This window comes from Sminthopsis crassicaudata, chromosome 5 (genome assembly GCF_048593235.1).
Source record: "Sminthopsis crassicaudata isolate SCR6 chromosome 5, ASM4859323v1, whole genome shotgun sequence".
NCBI lineage: Eukaryota > Metazoa > Chordata > Mammalia > Dasyuromorphia > Dasyuridae > Sminthopsis > Sminthopsis crassicaudata.
In genome coordinates, this window is record NC_133621.1 from 127,355,259 (window position 1) to 127,371,996 (window position 16,738).

General features: G+C 32.5%; 1 long non-coding RNA gene across 1 annotated transcript in view; it reads right to left on the minus strand.

The window, feature by feature from the left end:
* LOC141542427 (uncharacterized) overlaps positions 1-15,308 on the minus strand; it is a 29,147-nt gene extending 13,839 nt beyond the window's left edge. The window contains exon 1 of the long non-coding RNA XR_012482151.1: positions 14,893-15,308. This is a non-coding gene — a long non-coding RNA (uncharacterized LOC141542427). The remainder of the gene's footprint in view (positions 1-14,892) is intronic.
* Between the last annotated feature and the right edge of the window lie 1,430 nt (positions 15,309-16,738).

Below are 16,738 nucleotides of genomic sequence, written 5' to 3' on the forward strand. Positions count from 1 at the left end.
AATCCTTCAGTGCCCTCTGTGTCTAAGACCTTTGGAAGATTACATCAATCTTAAGTACTAAGTCAAGGACTTCAGGCCTAGTACACAAGATTATCCCAGGAATACAAAAGGACAAAAAGAAAGCCATCCAAAAATACCAAACCCCTTCAGCCACATATATTACTCTAAGAAATCTTACCTAACAATCATACATTCATGAATCAACCAGCACTACAATGGAGTTATAATGAAACCAGGAATTAAATACCAGTGAAGATATATTACTTTTCCCAGCCTCTGTGTGCTGAATGAAAGCAGCCCAGTATGGCAGGGCAGCTGGAACACTGATCAGGGCTATTAGCAGCAGCTGGTGTCTTGCCAGCTTTATAATTCAACTATCCTGTCTTTCTCAATAGGGAACTAAGAGCTGAATTTTGTCCATCATTACTCTTTTAAATTCTCTTTTTAAAGCAATTAAATAAACAGGGAATTTCCAAGAAAAATGAATTTATTTAACATTCACTTTTAGAATGTAAATTGTAAGAAGAATGAGAAAACTTGGAGAAGTCCAACAAAGAACAATAAAAATGAATAGGAAATAAACAAATAAATGCTAAAAGAAAGGTTAAAGAGAGGCGTTATATAGCCTGGAGAAATAACTAAACAATATCTCATTATCTTGCAGTGTATGAAAAGTTAATGTAGAGTTATTCTGCACAGCAATAGAAAATTACAATTTTGATTATCAATGATGAAACTCCTGAGTGGGAAAACTCTACCATTATAGCGAGGTAATTTATGTTCTTGGAGAGTTCCCTAAGGTATGCAGACTATAACTTACCCAGGATCACACAGCCAGTATGTGTAAAGAGCAAAAATTGAAGCCAAGTCTTCCTGGCCAACTCTCTACTTATTGTCAAATCTAAGTAAGAAACCAATATATAGCAAAAGAACGCTGAGATAATGAAGAGCTTCTTGAGTGTATTGGCGAATACACACAGCCACAGAATTATGGAAGCAAATCCTGCGTAGAAACATTGAAGTATTAAAGTATAATTCTTAAACATATTATAATGCTAAAAGCAGATAAAGAAACATGTGTATCATGATTTTATTCTCTGTGAGATAAGATATGAGCTAACAAGTTTACAGAGAAGTGTTCTCAAAAATTCTATGTAAGCAAAATAGACTAGATATTTAAACTAAAATAAATTGTTCCTCTTATATGATTTCAACTTTGACCCTGTCCAGAAGTTCAAAGCTAAAAGATGTATTTGAGGATGTATATTTTTAATGTATCCTACCTCCTTCCCTTTTAAAAAACACAAAGATTCAAGTGTAAAATTGTGTGTGTGTGTTTTTTTTTAATCCTGAATTTAATCATTAGGCAATAGGAATAATTTTGTACATAACTCTGACTAGGAATCCTGTATCTAAAGTAATATAGTTTATTTATATCATACATCCAGATTCAAATCACTCCAATTAAAAAATAGGAATGCCTTTAGGAGAATATCATGTTGCACAGTAAGAAATGGAATCCCAAGAATTTACTCACATCAAAGGTAAAATTTAGTACCAGGGCTTCTGAATATAAAGCTAATGTTCTTGCCATTGTGTCATGATGCCTCCTAATAACAGTTTTGGAGAATCTATGCACATTTCCACTTACAAGAACTGAAAATGGTGAAACATCATATTGATGAACATTAGGAACAGGGTTACTGATATAATATTATAATTATCTAGAATGAAAAATTCAGGAGCATTTTTAAAAATATTCTAAATTTGACAAATAGCAACTGAAATGAACCCTAACATATACACAGATGAGGAGATAAGGGCATCCCCTTCCTTTGCCTTTCTGGACAGGTCCCTTATTTGTTGACCCCTTTTCATCAGTGGTCACAAAAGATGTTTAAATGATTCATCATCTGTGCACTGAGTTCAGGTATGTATTGCTTTTTTTAAAACATAATTTCAACACGTATTTTTCAAATTTTTCTCTTGTTTCCTGATTTTTAAACTAAGTTTTGAATCTCCCTCTTTTCCTCTTTTTTAATTCTTTCACTTGAGTTTTTCATAAGGTGAATACTCACCTTTATGTTAAAAAGTGAATTTGAAAGGTTACAGAATAAAGACTAATCTTCAGCTTTTTTGTTCTTGGGCACACAGGATGGTGTATTATTAAATGTATATTTCTTATAACATGAAGTCAAAGCCTGTACCCAACATGACATTTGACTTTTTTTTTTACTATTTATTTGCTTCAGAATACTTTTGTGAGTGAGTATTACTATGGCATGAAAGAAAAAAAAAAAAGATGTACCATGCCAGATAAATTGTTCCATTGGGAAATATATTAAATGAAGAAATAAACTATCAAATAATTTTTGGTTATTTAAACTCAGGCAAATTCTCAGTTTTCAAAAGTCAGTAAAATGTGAATATGTAAAATGAATATCTGTTGAATGAATGGAAATAAAATATGAGCAGCAAAATATTTTGATAATAATTCAGAAATCTAGACTGATTAAATAGTTCTAAATGACAAATTGTATTGAATGAGTTAGGTGTGGGAAGGATACTTTTAATGTACTGGCTCCTTTTCTGAAAATAAGTGTTTTCTTATTTTAGCTGATCTTGTGGTAGGATTTGAATACAGAAAGCAAAATAAAATTTTAAATTCTAATATAAATGATTTCTATTCTTTTCAAAAATTTACTTGCATATAAAATTATATTCTCTAAAGTTCATCAGTTTGTAATTTCATGTGAAAATATATAATTAAATATGTAAAATAAATCTAATTTAAATTTATATTTATCATGTAAATAAATTATATTTTAAAATCTAATTTTAAGTTATATTATGCTATTAGTAAGAGTAATGCTAATAAATTTACAGTTTAAAACCTATACAGATACTAAAATTGTGTATTGTGTTATTTCAAGTTTTCCTCAAATTTATATCTTTTTCAGAAAATAATTACATGTTTAGAAATTCTAAAATACTAATCTCAATTCAATTATAGTTTTTAGTTCTTTCATTTTTGTGAGACTGAGAACCTAGCACATGTCTATATACTATAGGAAAGCTATCACAAACACACAAAAATACATGCCATATATTTATTGTTCATCATAGATTTGAGAACTTGCAATCAAAAAAGATGACAACTTATGTATCTTTTTAATCAAATGTAACAATTATATATCTTAACAATTAATGGATGTTATTTCATTTTTGTAGTTACTTCCTATAATAAATAGTATATATAGGGGCACATTTCTACATCTTTTTTTCTGCATTTCTTGAATACATTATTGTTCCATGAATTGACAGATAACCTCTCTCCCCATTCAAAAATAAAAGTTGAAACTCTTCTAGAACTTTTAACATTTCATGATGGGTGAATAAGAGGCCAATATCTCTTATCTCTTATCAGAAAAAAAGCAAGAAACATAATAATGTAAAAAAAAAAAAAAAGGACAAATATAAAAAATAAATTAATGGTACAACTTCCCAGAAAGTCATTGTTTCTATAAAAATATAGGAATGAAAGAAAGAAGTCAGCAAAAAAAAGGACTCAATAAAATGAGTAAATTATATAATTATTTTTAAAGCAAGGAAAAAATATCTGAAGAAGAAATTATAATTCCATACTAACAATCAGAAACCCCTGGATGAAAATGGAATTACAGGGAAAAGGAATAAATAATTGGAGCAACAAGAACTCTCAGTTTAAGAAGGTCAACAGAAGAATTAAAATAATTTATAAGTGGGGAGATTATAGTTCTTAAAATATTTATATTTTTATAAACAATATTCATGCAATTATTCAGAAGGTAACAAAAAAGGTTAATAAAATAATAAAAAAATGAAGAGTAGAATGCCTGAATAAGAACCACAAAATAAGCTCTTCTCAGAAATATTTAAAGGAAATGGATTTTTATATGTATGTATATGTATATACATATAAATGTTTATATTTATATAATAGTGGGAGGTATACTTATGGTTTCATCAATGTTAAGATCTTAAAGGATGGAACTATTCCCTCACACATCAACCAACCATCTGCAGTCCTAAGTAAAGGAGACTTGTGTAGGGATATAGAAATTAAGTAATCTTTACATGGTCACAAGATAGAAAATATTCAAGAAAGCTTCTACTACTGCCTCTATATAGAAGTATAAAATATGCAGGCTAACAAAATCAACAAGAAACAGAGAACCAAAACCTACTTTTATAAGTCCAGTTCCATTTTGATTAAATCTTGCTCAACAAGATTCATTGATAATATACAAACCATAGCTATTGTTGACAATTTCTCAATTGCCTATTCTGAATCCCAGGAGAAAAAACAATATTTCCTATAAGTACAGTAAAACTCTCCCTCTCTGTTATTACAACTCCAGACACAGTCTGATTTTATATAGGGCACTAGAGTACTGGCCTCCACAATGACAAAACTTTATTGTCACTGTTCTCATTTTTCCATAAGGTAATAGGTCCCTGTCTGGTTCTTTGGGGACCATTAAAGCTTGGAACAGAATCATCTTTGCAGCAATGAATGGTACTAGGCTCAAAAGAGTTTCTAGAGCTCAACACAGAGGAAATGTTTAGCACGAATTTATAATGTAATAATATAATGAATTTATATATATATATGTGTGTGTATGTATATATACATACTTGTAAATATATGTAAATGTTATTTCATATGTTATTAACAAAAGACTTAAAGTCATTAATTAGGAAATTAAAGATTTTAAGGGCAAACTGGGCCAAAGTTTCATGTAAGATAGATAGATAGATAGACACATACATATATAATATATATGTAAGTACATACCACAATATAATATATGTATAAGTATATACTACAAGATAGATAAGCATGTGTATATATGCATATATATTATACATAAAAGTACCTACCACAAATACATATATGTATGAATGAATATGTTCATAGTATAAGAGATATTTAAATACTAATATGGTTTAGAAGATAATCCTCTTTTAGAATAGATTCTTCTGATAATTTCTAGAATGATAATTAAATTAAAAGTGGAATGTCAGATTAAAGAGGCCAGATAGTAATGGACTCCATGACATTTAAGTTTTGTTTTGTTTTTGTTTTTGTTTTTTGTTTGTTTGTTTTTTTTTTTTTAATGTAGAGAGGGGAAAAGAAAACTTACCTAATACATCTTTCAAAATATTATTTTTTTCACTATAAATCACCTTATACTAGGGATAAGGAATAAAGAGAAAAGTAAAAATAATCCATTCTCTTATTGATATTCCATTATAATAGTTAGACAAAGTGTAAACTATTATATACTGACAAAATACTGTACAGCAAGGTAATCCCAAGCATGGCCAAGGGGTGTATTGGGAAAGACTTACAGAAGGTAGTCAAATAGTCCAGCTTATTTGAATCATAAGAAAGTAAAGTGTAAGAAGATTGTAAAGGTATGAATCATCTGAGTTATAAAAGAGTTTTGAATAATTAACTAGAGGACATTACATTTGATCCTAGAGATAAAAGATATCACATGAGTTTTGCTGAATGGAAGAGAATGCCCGTAGGCCAGTCCTTTGCTTTAGGAAAATCATTTTGGCATCTGAATAAGGAGTAGATTGAAACAGGAAAAAATATAAGTGAAGAGACTAATTAAAAGACTATTATAATGATCCATGTGGGAGGTGATAACCTTTTTTTTCTACTCTTCTTCTGGTTCTCTTCCTTATCCTTAGGAATTTCTGCTAGATTCCTCCTCAAATCTTTCTTCTTTGTTTCAACTATTTTTCTTCCTTGATTTTTCCTTTCCTTTTCCTTTTTTTCAAACCTATTTGCTTAAATCTCCCTTCTTGGAGCCCATTTTCAGCTAGAATCCCTCAGTTATTTCTCGATTACTACTAAATTTCTCCTTCCCCAAGCAAATCTTTGGTCTTTCCCATTTTTTTCTTAAGATCGGCTGCTTTTTTTTTTCCACCATGAAACTTTGTATCCCCAGAGCCAGAAGAACCTGGGGCTTTGTGTAGATGGGATTTCTGAAAATAAAATTTGCAGAATTATTTTCCTCAATCTTTAACAACTCCCTATCTAATTTGTCAACAGCAAGATTCCAAACATTTTCTTCTTTATTTTCTCATGCAACATACCTACTCATTCTCATTTAAGTCACCAAAGCTAGCCTTCTAAATCATTCATAAGATACAGGACAGCTGCTTTAAACTCTGCCATATATACATTCCCTCAGTGAGAGTTCTCTCACTGACCTTTTTCATTCTGGTTACAGAAGAGACACACTTTTTGATTTAGGCTTTCCTACCATTAAACTCATTTCCTCTTCCCTTCTCTAAATGGCTAAAGACATCTCACACTCAGAAAGTCTTAAACTAAAATCATCTTAAAAACTTAAAAACTCTCCCATTTTTCTAAACTTGTCTATTTCTATCAAAGATACCACCATTCTTCTAATACCCAAATTAATAATCTAAGCAATATCCTGGATCCCTCTCTCTTCAGTACCTCATATATTCAATCAGTTTTCAAATGTTGCCATTTCTACCTCCACAATTCTTGCATCCACCTCCTTTTCTCTAATTGTATATCTACCTTAATCACTTCTGATATTAGTTATTCCAATTTCTTCCTATTGTTTTCCCTATCTCAAGTCTCACCAATCCAGCATTCTATACATTACTATCAAAATAATTTTCCTAAAATTCAGAGGTGACCATTTGGATCCTCTGCTTAATAAAATCCAGGGTATTTCTTGTAGCTTCAGGTTATTTTCACAAGCTGATCCCAACTTATCTTTCCAGCTTCACTGGAAATGACACTATTACCTATTCTCTGTGATTGAGTCAAACTGAACTGTCTCTGCTCCTCACATATCAAGCTGATTCTTTTTCACTGATTACAGACAACACCACCCCTTCACACACACACACACACACACACACACACACACACACACACACACAGACAGACACACACACGTGGGCACTATAAGACAAGATTTATACACATGCATGCATATGCATATAGACATATGTATACATACAATATTGTCAGGTATGATAAAAGAAGCATTTTCCAAAGTAAACATTTGATTAAAAGAACTTTTATTACCTCTATAAATTTGGACAACTCATTCACCTTCCCTGAATGTCAGTTTCCTTGTGAAAATAACAATATTACACTAGACAGCGCCTGATTATTTTCTAGCACTAGACCTTATCTAATGAAATTATTATTTTGCATGTTGGATAACTAATAAGAGTTCCAAATAGGTTCTATAATATAATTGTGCTACATAAAATTTCTATATAAAAATATATGTGAGAGAGATAGATATGTGTGCCAAAATAATTACATATTATATAATATTGTGCATATTCTCCCCTCCAACAAAGCAGAGCATTCACTTTCCAAGTGCTGTGTGAAGGGTGAACATAGATCTTTATCATAGAAGGGTGAGGAGAGAATCCCAAAACAATTCACTTTGGGACAGATATTACATATAATTATGTGAGTATAAACAAACACATTGATACATGTCTGTCTGTATGTATATATGTATCTTGTATTTAAGTATTTACTTGCACATATTCTTCCCATTGGAATATAAGCTGCTGCAGTACAGGGGCTATTTTTTCCTTTTTTTTTTTTTTTTTTTTTTTTTTTTTTTTTTTTAACCTCCCAGCACTTAGCATAAGCATGACTGTTGACTGACACACATTACAGATCCCAGTTCTATGACTCTACAGCAACTACCCTGCATATTTTAATACTTTACCTTATATCTCCCTTAAAGAGTCGTGTTTTCTTTTAGGACCAAGCTCAAGCACCATTTTCTACAGAATTTTTGTGTTTTTGTGGATTTTCTGGATTTCTTCCCACATTATAATTAATAACTTTGTATTTATTCACTGTATTTAAAATATGTTTTCTGTCTCCCAAATGGATTTTAAGCTCTTTGTGAGTAAGGGTTCCTGCATTCTTTGTTTTTGAAACTGCAACATCTATCAGAGGTTCTAACACATAGAAAATATATAATATCCTAATGGTTGATTAAAGTTGCTTGCACATCACATGAACTTATCTTCCAAACAGTGAAAAAAGTGATGGTTTGCCAAAAAGAATAAAATATTTTTGAAAGGTTGATGCTCTTCTTTAATTCTTCAACTACATTAAAATTCATGAATAATTCTTGGCTCATATTCTCTGCATCATAAAGCTTAGGTGTTTTCCAAAGCTTATATTTCATATCCACAATCTTAAAATATGATATACATCTATATCAATTAAATATTTCTTGTTTATTTTTAAAGTGACTGTAATATAATTGTTATACAAAATATTGATAATAAATTAACATAATGGCTGGTTCATTTTATGAATTAATTCTTTAGGGTACTTTGTGTCAGTCTGTGCATATCTTTAAATGTATTATTAGAATATTAGGAGAAACCATGTTTTCCAGAATTAAGGTCCTGTAAACAGGCTGTGTGTGCTTTGCACTTACTCTCTGGATGATCTCAATCACAACAAATCCCCAGAATTAGTATATTTGTTTTTTAACAATTTAGCCTATTTCCCAAGGGATCCTGACCTGCAACAGTGCAGCTATAGTCAACACATTGTAGAAGAAAGTCATCAGTCAAGTCTCCCAAAATTGAATCCATGCTTATGACCATTAAGTGAATCAAATCAGGTGTTTCTCTCCTATTCTCACCTTGCTAACTCTGTTTCTATACCCCACTGAACAATCACAAAGCTCAGCCTTCCAAACTTGAAGTATATGATTCAACAATTCTACTAACTTAAGGACTGCTCCCATAGGACCCCAGAATGCCTGCGTTGTCCCCAAAATGCCTGCACATACAGCTTGTACCACAAGGAGAGTTTGTAAGTAAGAGAACTAATTCAACATAATGAATCTTAGATGTTGGTTAATGAGGGGAGAGCAGAGCCAAGATGGCAGAGAGGACACACATTTTTGTTCCAAGACCTAGAAAATAGATCTAGGAGAAACAATCTAAGGATTATTGAACTTCCTGAAAATGATGATGAAAAGGAGAACCTAGATATTATTTTTCAGAAAATCATCAAGGAGAACTGTCCTTATGTCCTAGAACCAAAAGGTAAAATAGTCATTGAAAGAATTCACCAGACACCTCCTGGAAGAGACCCCAAAATTAAAACTCAAAGGAATATCAAATTCTCTAGTTTTCAGAACTATTGGACCAAGGGAAAAGTATTGAAAGCAGCCAGGAAAAAAATTCAAATACTGATGAGCCACAATAAGTATAACCCAGGACCTTGCAGTTTCCATGTTAAAGGATTGAAGGCCTTGGGATCTGATATTTTTAAAAGCAAAGGAACTTGCACTGGAGCCAAGAAAAACCTATCCCATTAAACTGAACATTTTCTTTCAGGGAAGAAGATGGATATTCATTAAAACAAGTGAATTCCATTTATTTCTGATGAAAAGACCAGAAGTGAACAAAAAATCTGACTTCCAAATACAGAAATCAAGAGAGACATACAAAGGTAAAAAGAAAAGAACTCTTCAAAACTGTATCTTTCATATAGTTATACATAGAGAGTGCATATATAATTTGATTTTACTCTTATGAAATAAAAAAAGAAATTAGAGATGGAAAAGGGATTGTACCAGAAAAAAAGAGAAAGTAGAAGTAAAATGAGGAAAATTACATCTCAGGAAGAGGCAAAGAAAACCAATTATAATTTAGGGGGAAAAGGGAGGGGGTGAGCATTGTGTGAACCTTACTCTCATCAGATTTGGATCAAAGAGAGAATATTAGACTCATTTTGTTTCACAGAGAAACCTCTCACCTTATAGGAAAGCAGGAGGGAAAGGGAAAAAGGGAAGGGGTAGGCTAATAGAAGGGAAAACAGAAATAATAGGAGAAAGATATAAGAAAGCAGGAAGGGCTCTAAAAGGGAAGGGTTGTTTGAGACAAATGATGCTCATAAGTAAAATACTGGGAAGGAAGGAAAGGGGAAAGGTAAAGAGAAAAGTATAATTTGGGGTAAATAAGATGGCAGGAAATACAGAATTAGTAGGTTTAACTGTAAATGTGAATGGGATGAACTTTCCCATAAAGCAGAAATGAATAGCATACTGGATTAAAGGCCAGAACCTTATAAAATATGTTATTTGCAAGAAATACATTTAAAGCAGATACATACAGAGTAAAGGTAAAAGGGCTAGATCAGAATCTATCATACTTGAGGTAAGGTTAAAAAAAAAAAAGCGGAAGTAGCCATCCTGATTACAGATAAAGCAAAATCAAAAATTGATCTAATTAAAAGATATAAGGAAGGAACTTATATCTTGCTAAAGGTATACCATATATATTGAAGGAATACCAGTACTAACTAAATATAATGCACTAAGTGATATAGCATCTGAATTCCTAAAGGAGAAGTTAAGAGAGTTGCAAGAAAAAATAGACAGGAAAACTATAATAGTGGGAGATCACAACCTTGCTCTCTCAGAACTAGATAAAATCAAACCACAACAAAAAAGAAGGAAGAGGTTAAGGAGGTAAATAGAATACTAGAAAAGTTAGATATGATAGAACTTTGGAGAAAATTGAATGGAGACAGTTCATGGAACCTATAAAAAACTGATCATATAATAAGACATAAAGATCTCAAAATCAAATGCAGAAAGGCAGAAATAGTAAATGCATTTTTTTTCAGATCACAATTCACTAAAAATTATATTAAATAAATGGTATGGCAAAAATAGACCAAAAACCAATTAGAAACTAAATAATCTCGTCCTAAAAATGAATGGGTAAAACAGCAAATCATAAACACAATTAATAATTTCATACAAGAGAATGGCAATAATGAGACAATATATCAAAATTTGTTGGATGCAGCCAAAGCAATAATAAGGAGAAATTTAATATCTCTAGATACTTGCATGAAATAGAGAAAGAGAAGGTCAATGAATTGGGCTTACAATTTAAAAAGCTGGAAAAAGAACAATTAAAAACCTCCAATCAAATACCAAAATTGAAATCCTAAAAATAAAAGGAGAGATTAATGAAATTGAAAGTAAACACATATTGAATTAATAAATAAAACTAAGAGTTGGTTTTATGTAAAAGCCTGCAAAATATATAAACATTTAGTTAATTGGATTAAAAAAAGCAAAGAGGAAAATCAAATTGTTAGTCTCAAAAGTGAAAAGGAAGAATTATCCACCAATGAAAAGAAAATTAGGACAATAATTAGCAATTATTTTGCCCAACTTTATGCCAATAAATTTGATAACCTGAGTGAAATGCAGGAATACCTATAAAATATAGATTCCCAGGTTAACAGAAGAGAAAATAAATTACTTAAATAACCCTATTTAGAAAAAGAAACAGAGCAAGTTATTAATCAAGTCCCTAAGAAAAATCCAGATGAATATACATGTGAATTCTGCCAAACATTTAAAGAACAATTAACTCCAATATTATTTGAACTATTTGAAAAATTTGGGAAAGAAGGATTCCTTCTAAATTCCTTTTATGACAAAAATATGATAATAATATCTAAACCAGTAGGATAAAAACAGAGAAAAATTATAGACCAATTTCCCTAAATAACATTGATGCAAAAATCTTAAATAAAATATTAGCAAAGAGATTACAGATGATCATCCCCAGGATAATATACCATGACTAAGTAGGAGTTATACCAGGAATGAAGGGCTGTTTCAATATTAGGGAACTATTAGCATCATTGACTATACCAATAACCAAACTAAAAACATATGATTATCTCAATAGATGTAGAAAAAGCATTTTATAAAATCCAACATCCATTCCTATTAAAAGACACTTGAAAGTATAGGAATAAATGCTCTTTTCCTTAAAATAATCAGTAGCATCTGTTTAAAATCATAAGCGACCATCATATGTAATAAGGATAATCTGGAACCATTCCCAATGGAACCATTCCCAATAAGATCAGGGGTGAAATAAGTTTGCCTACTATCACCATTGCTATGCAATATTGTATTAGAAATGCTAACTTTGGCAATAATAAAAGAAAATGTGATTAAAGGAATTGGAGTAGGTAATGAGGAAACCAATTTGTCTCTCTTTCCAGATGATATGATGGTATACTTAGAGAACGCTAGAGAATCAACTAAAAACTTGTTACAAATAATCTACAACTTTAGCAAAGTTGCAGGATACAAAAAGTACACATAAATCATCAGAATTTTTATACACTACTAACAAAATTCAACAGCAAGAGATACAAAGAGAAATCTCATGTAAAATAAATGTCAGTAGTATAAAATATTTGGGAATCTATCTGGCAAGGGAAAGTCAGGAACTGTATGAGCAAAACTCTAGAACACTTTCTACACAAATAAAGTCAGATCCAAACAATTGGAAAATTATCAAAGCTCTTGAATAGGTTGAGCGAATATAATAAATAATACTATCTAAACTAATCTATTTATTTAGTGCTATATAAAACTCCCAAAAATCATTTTACTGAACAAGAAAAAATAACAGCAAAATTCATCTGGAAGAACAAAAGGTCAGTAATTTCAAGGGAATTCACAAAAGTGCAAATGAACATGGCCTAGCTGTACCAAAATTAAAACTATATTATGAAGCAGCACTCATCAAAACCATTTGGTACTGGCTAAGAAGTAGAGTACTCAGTCAGTGGAATAGGTTAGGTTTACAGGACAAAATAGTCAATAACTATAGTAATCTAGTATTTGGTAAACACAAAGATGCCAGCTTTTTGGGTAAAAATTCCCTATTTGACAAAAAGTACTGAAAAAATTGCAAACTAGTATGGCAGAAACTAGGCATTGATCAATACCTAACACTGCATACCAAGATAGGGTCTAAATGGGTTCATGATCCAGACATAAAGAATGGGATTATAAATAAATTAGGAAAACATAGGATAATTTACCTCTCAGATCCGTGGAGAGGAAAAGAATTTATGACCAAGGAAGAAATGGTGATTATTATTGAACACAAAATAGAAAATGTTGATTATATTAAGTTAAAAAGTTTTTGTAGAAATAAAACATTATTAGAAGCGAAGCAATAAACTTGGAAAACATTTTTACATTCAAAGGTTCTTATAAAGGCCTCATTTCTAAAATATAAAGAGAACTGACTCAAATTTATAAGAATTCAAGACATTCTCCAATTGATAAATGGTTAAAGGATATGAGCAGACAATTTTCAGATGAAGAAATTGAAACTATTACTAGTCATATGAAAAGATGTTGTAAATCACTATTAATCAGAAAACTGCAAATTAAAACAACTCTGAGATATCACTTACATACCTCTCAAATTGGCTAAGATGACAGGAAAATGTAATAACGAATGTTGCAAGAGATGTGGGAAAATTGGGACACTTAATGCATTGTTGATGCAACTGTGAATAGATCTAACTATTCTGAATAACATTTTGAAGCTATGTTCAAAAATTTATCAAATTGTGCATATCCTTTGATCCAGCAGTGTTTCTACTGTAATTATATCCCAAAGATATCTTAAAGGAGGGAAAGGGACCCACATGTGCAAAGTTGCCTATGGCGGCCCTTTTTGTGGTGTCAAGAACCTGGAAACTGAATGGACGCCTGTAGATTGGAGAATGACTGAATAAATTATTATATATGAATATGATGGAACATTATTGCTCTGTAAGAAATGACCAGCTGGATGATTGCAGAGAGGTCTGAAGAGACTTACATTGGCAACAACAAGATTATATGATGATAACTTCTGATGGACACAGTTTTCTTCAACAATGAGATGCTCCAAACTAGTCCCAAATGTTTAGTAATGATGAGAGCCATCTATACCCAGAGAGAGTACTGTGGGCATTGAATGTAGTTTACAACATATAATTTTCATTCTTTTTGTTGTTGTTTGCTTGCATTTTATTTTGTTTCTCTCTTTTTAACTGGTTTCATTTGATTTTCCTGTGTGGAACAATAATTGTATAAATATGTATACATATATTGAATTAAACATATATTTCTATCATGTTATCATATATTGGACTACTTGCCATCTAGGGGAGGGCATGGGGAAAAGGAGGGAGTTGGAACACAAGATTTTGCAAGAGCTAACGTTGAAGAATTGTCCATGCAAAAGTTTTGAAAAATAAAAAGCTTAAATAAAGGGAAAAAAAATCTTGGGTAACCAGTTCCTACAGCAGGCCTATGCATGCAAGCCTTTCCGGGACAATATAGATAATTTTGTACCTTGTAAGGAGAGTCCCCAGGTTATTAGAATTGTAAAGCCTTGTGATTGTTTCATATTTTAATAGTCATTGAGCCTGGTGGTAATTCATTGAAGTACAGAAGAAGTGCTTGCTTCTATTCACTTGTGGTCACAAGCATGGGAATTTTTAGATAGAAGATTTGATTGAAGATTTTTGCTTCAGTGTGTTGCTGTACATTCAGTAAAATTTCAGTGAAAGGTATATTTAAATATGTATGTGTATGTGTACTCATATGGCCAGAGACACATATCTTCCTCACATATACTTATATATCTATTTTAATGTGATACACATATTTTACAGAAATTGTTGGAACTCTAATTAGGTTTTCAATATACAAAAGAATAATTTTAGAAAATCATTGATCTACATATAGAAAGTACCTCAAGAGCTTTCTAGTACAATATTCTCATTTTCCACATGAGGAAACTATAGTCAAAGATACAAAAGTGGTGGGCGGAGCCAAGATGGCGGAGAAGAAACACACCACTCTGTGAACGTCCTCACTCTCTCACAACCAATTAGATAAATTAAGCCTCAAAATAAGCCCAGGACTGATAGATACCACAAGGACTGGAAGCACGACTTACCAGCTGAAGAAAATCTGGAGTTTCAACAGAAAAGGTCAGTCCCCAGGGGAGGAAGAAGAGAGGCCAGCACAGAAGGCTGGGTGCTAGCATACTCTGCCCATCGCGCTGGGGAAGGCTCTGGGATCAGAGAAGCCACTGAGATAAAGGAATCTGGCACAGGCTATTAGCTCTTCTCTGCTAATTATTTAGCAGTTCAGAAGAGAAAGCTAAAATACTTTAAAAACTCAGATTAGATTTTCCCCTGGATCCTGGAGGTGACTCAGCAGATCTCGGCACCAGGGGGTGTGGCCTCAACTACCACCTGAGAATAGTTAAGAGATTGACAAGTGGGCGGATACGGCCCAAGGCAACACACACTGCCTAGTTTAGCTGGAAGGAGTGGAACTCAGCTCCAGGAAGTCCCAGAGAAGCAGAACCTTTGAACTAGGGACCACGGTTTCTGGCAGACACTTCCAGTTTGAGCACAGGGGCTTTTCACGTCACCTGCTGCAGACATCCACGCCCCACCGGGACGCATAGGCTAGGCTTTGTGCTGCCTTTACTGTTCAGTCTCAAACCTCAGGGAAGCCGCTAAAACACAGCGCCCTCGGGGCACAGCAGCGCTAATCACCTCTGAGGCACTTCCAGGGAGGGGGTGGGGAACTCTCTCCCAGAGCTCTATCTTAGCTCAGGCGCAGGAGCCGCTGCATCCATCCGGTCTGGGAGGAAGCTGGTAAAGAAGTAAATAAATAATTTCCTACCCCAGGGACAGACCCCAAAAGATTTTTTAAATATGAGCAAAAAAGCCAAAAAAACCATAGATTCCTACTACACAGAGAAAGAGCGGGTATCCAACCCCGAGGAAGTTAACAGAAGAGAGACAGCAGATAACAACCTAAAGGGGAACGATTCCTGCCCCTCATCACATAACTCTCTCCTAGAAGAGACTCTTAAAAAATTAAGGGAGTTTGAAGAAAAATGGGGAAAGGAAAGGGAAACTATGATAGAGAATAACAACGTCCTGAAATTGGAGTTGGAAAAAATAAAGAATTCACAGGAGATGCAGGGAAACAAAATTTATGAATTAGAAAAGGTTAAAAAAAACACAGGAAAGTAGGATTTCTGAATTGGAAAAGATAAAAAAGTCTCAAGAAAATAGAATTTCTGAATTGGAAAAAGAAAATAATTCTCAAAAAAAAATTAGGGAAATGGAAAAAAATTCAATAGAGCAAAATAATTCATTTAAAAACGAAATTGGGCATTTACAAAAAGAACTAAAAACTGTGAAAGAAGAAAATAACTCCTTAAAAGTCAGGATGGAACAAATAGAAATGAATGATTCACAGAGAACCCAAGAATCAGTCAAACAAAACAAAACAAAAAAAAAAAAAAATGAGAAGCTGGAGAACAACGTCAAATACTTACTGGGAAAACTATGACCAAAAAAAGAGCCTAGATTCTATTTTACAGGAAATTATCAAAGAGAACTGTCCAGAGATAATAGAAACAGAAGGGAAAGTAGATGTGGAAAGAATTCATTGAACTCCTTCTGAAATAGACCATAAAAAAGAACACCACGGAATATTGTGGCTAAGCTGCAGAATTACCACACAAAGGAGAAAATCCTGCAAGCAGCTAGAAAAAAACAATTTAAATACCAAGGTGCCACAATAAGGGTCACCCAAGATCTGGCTGCCTCCACATTAAAAGATAGAAGGGCCTGGAACCTGATATTCCGTAAGGCAAAAGATCAAGGACTGCAACCAAGAATGAACTACCCAGCTAAGTTTAGCATCTTTTTCCATGGAAGAAGATGGTCATTCAATGAAACAGAGGAATTCTATATGTTTCTAAGAAAAAAACCAGA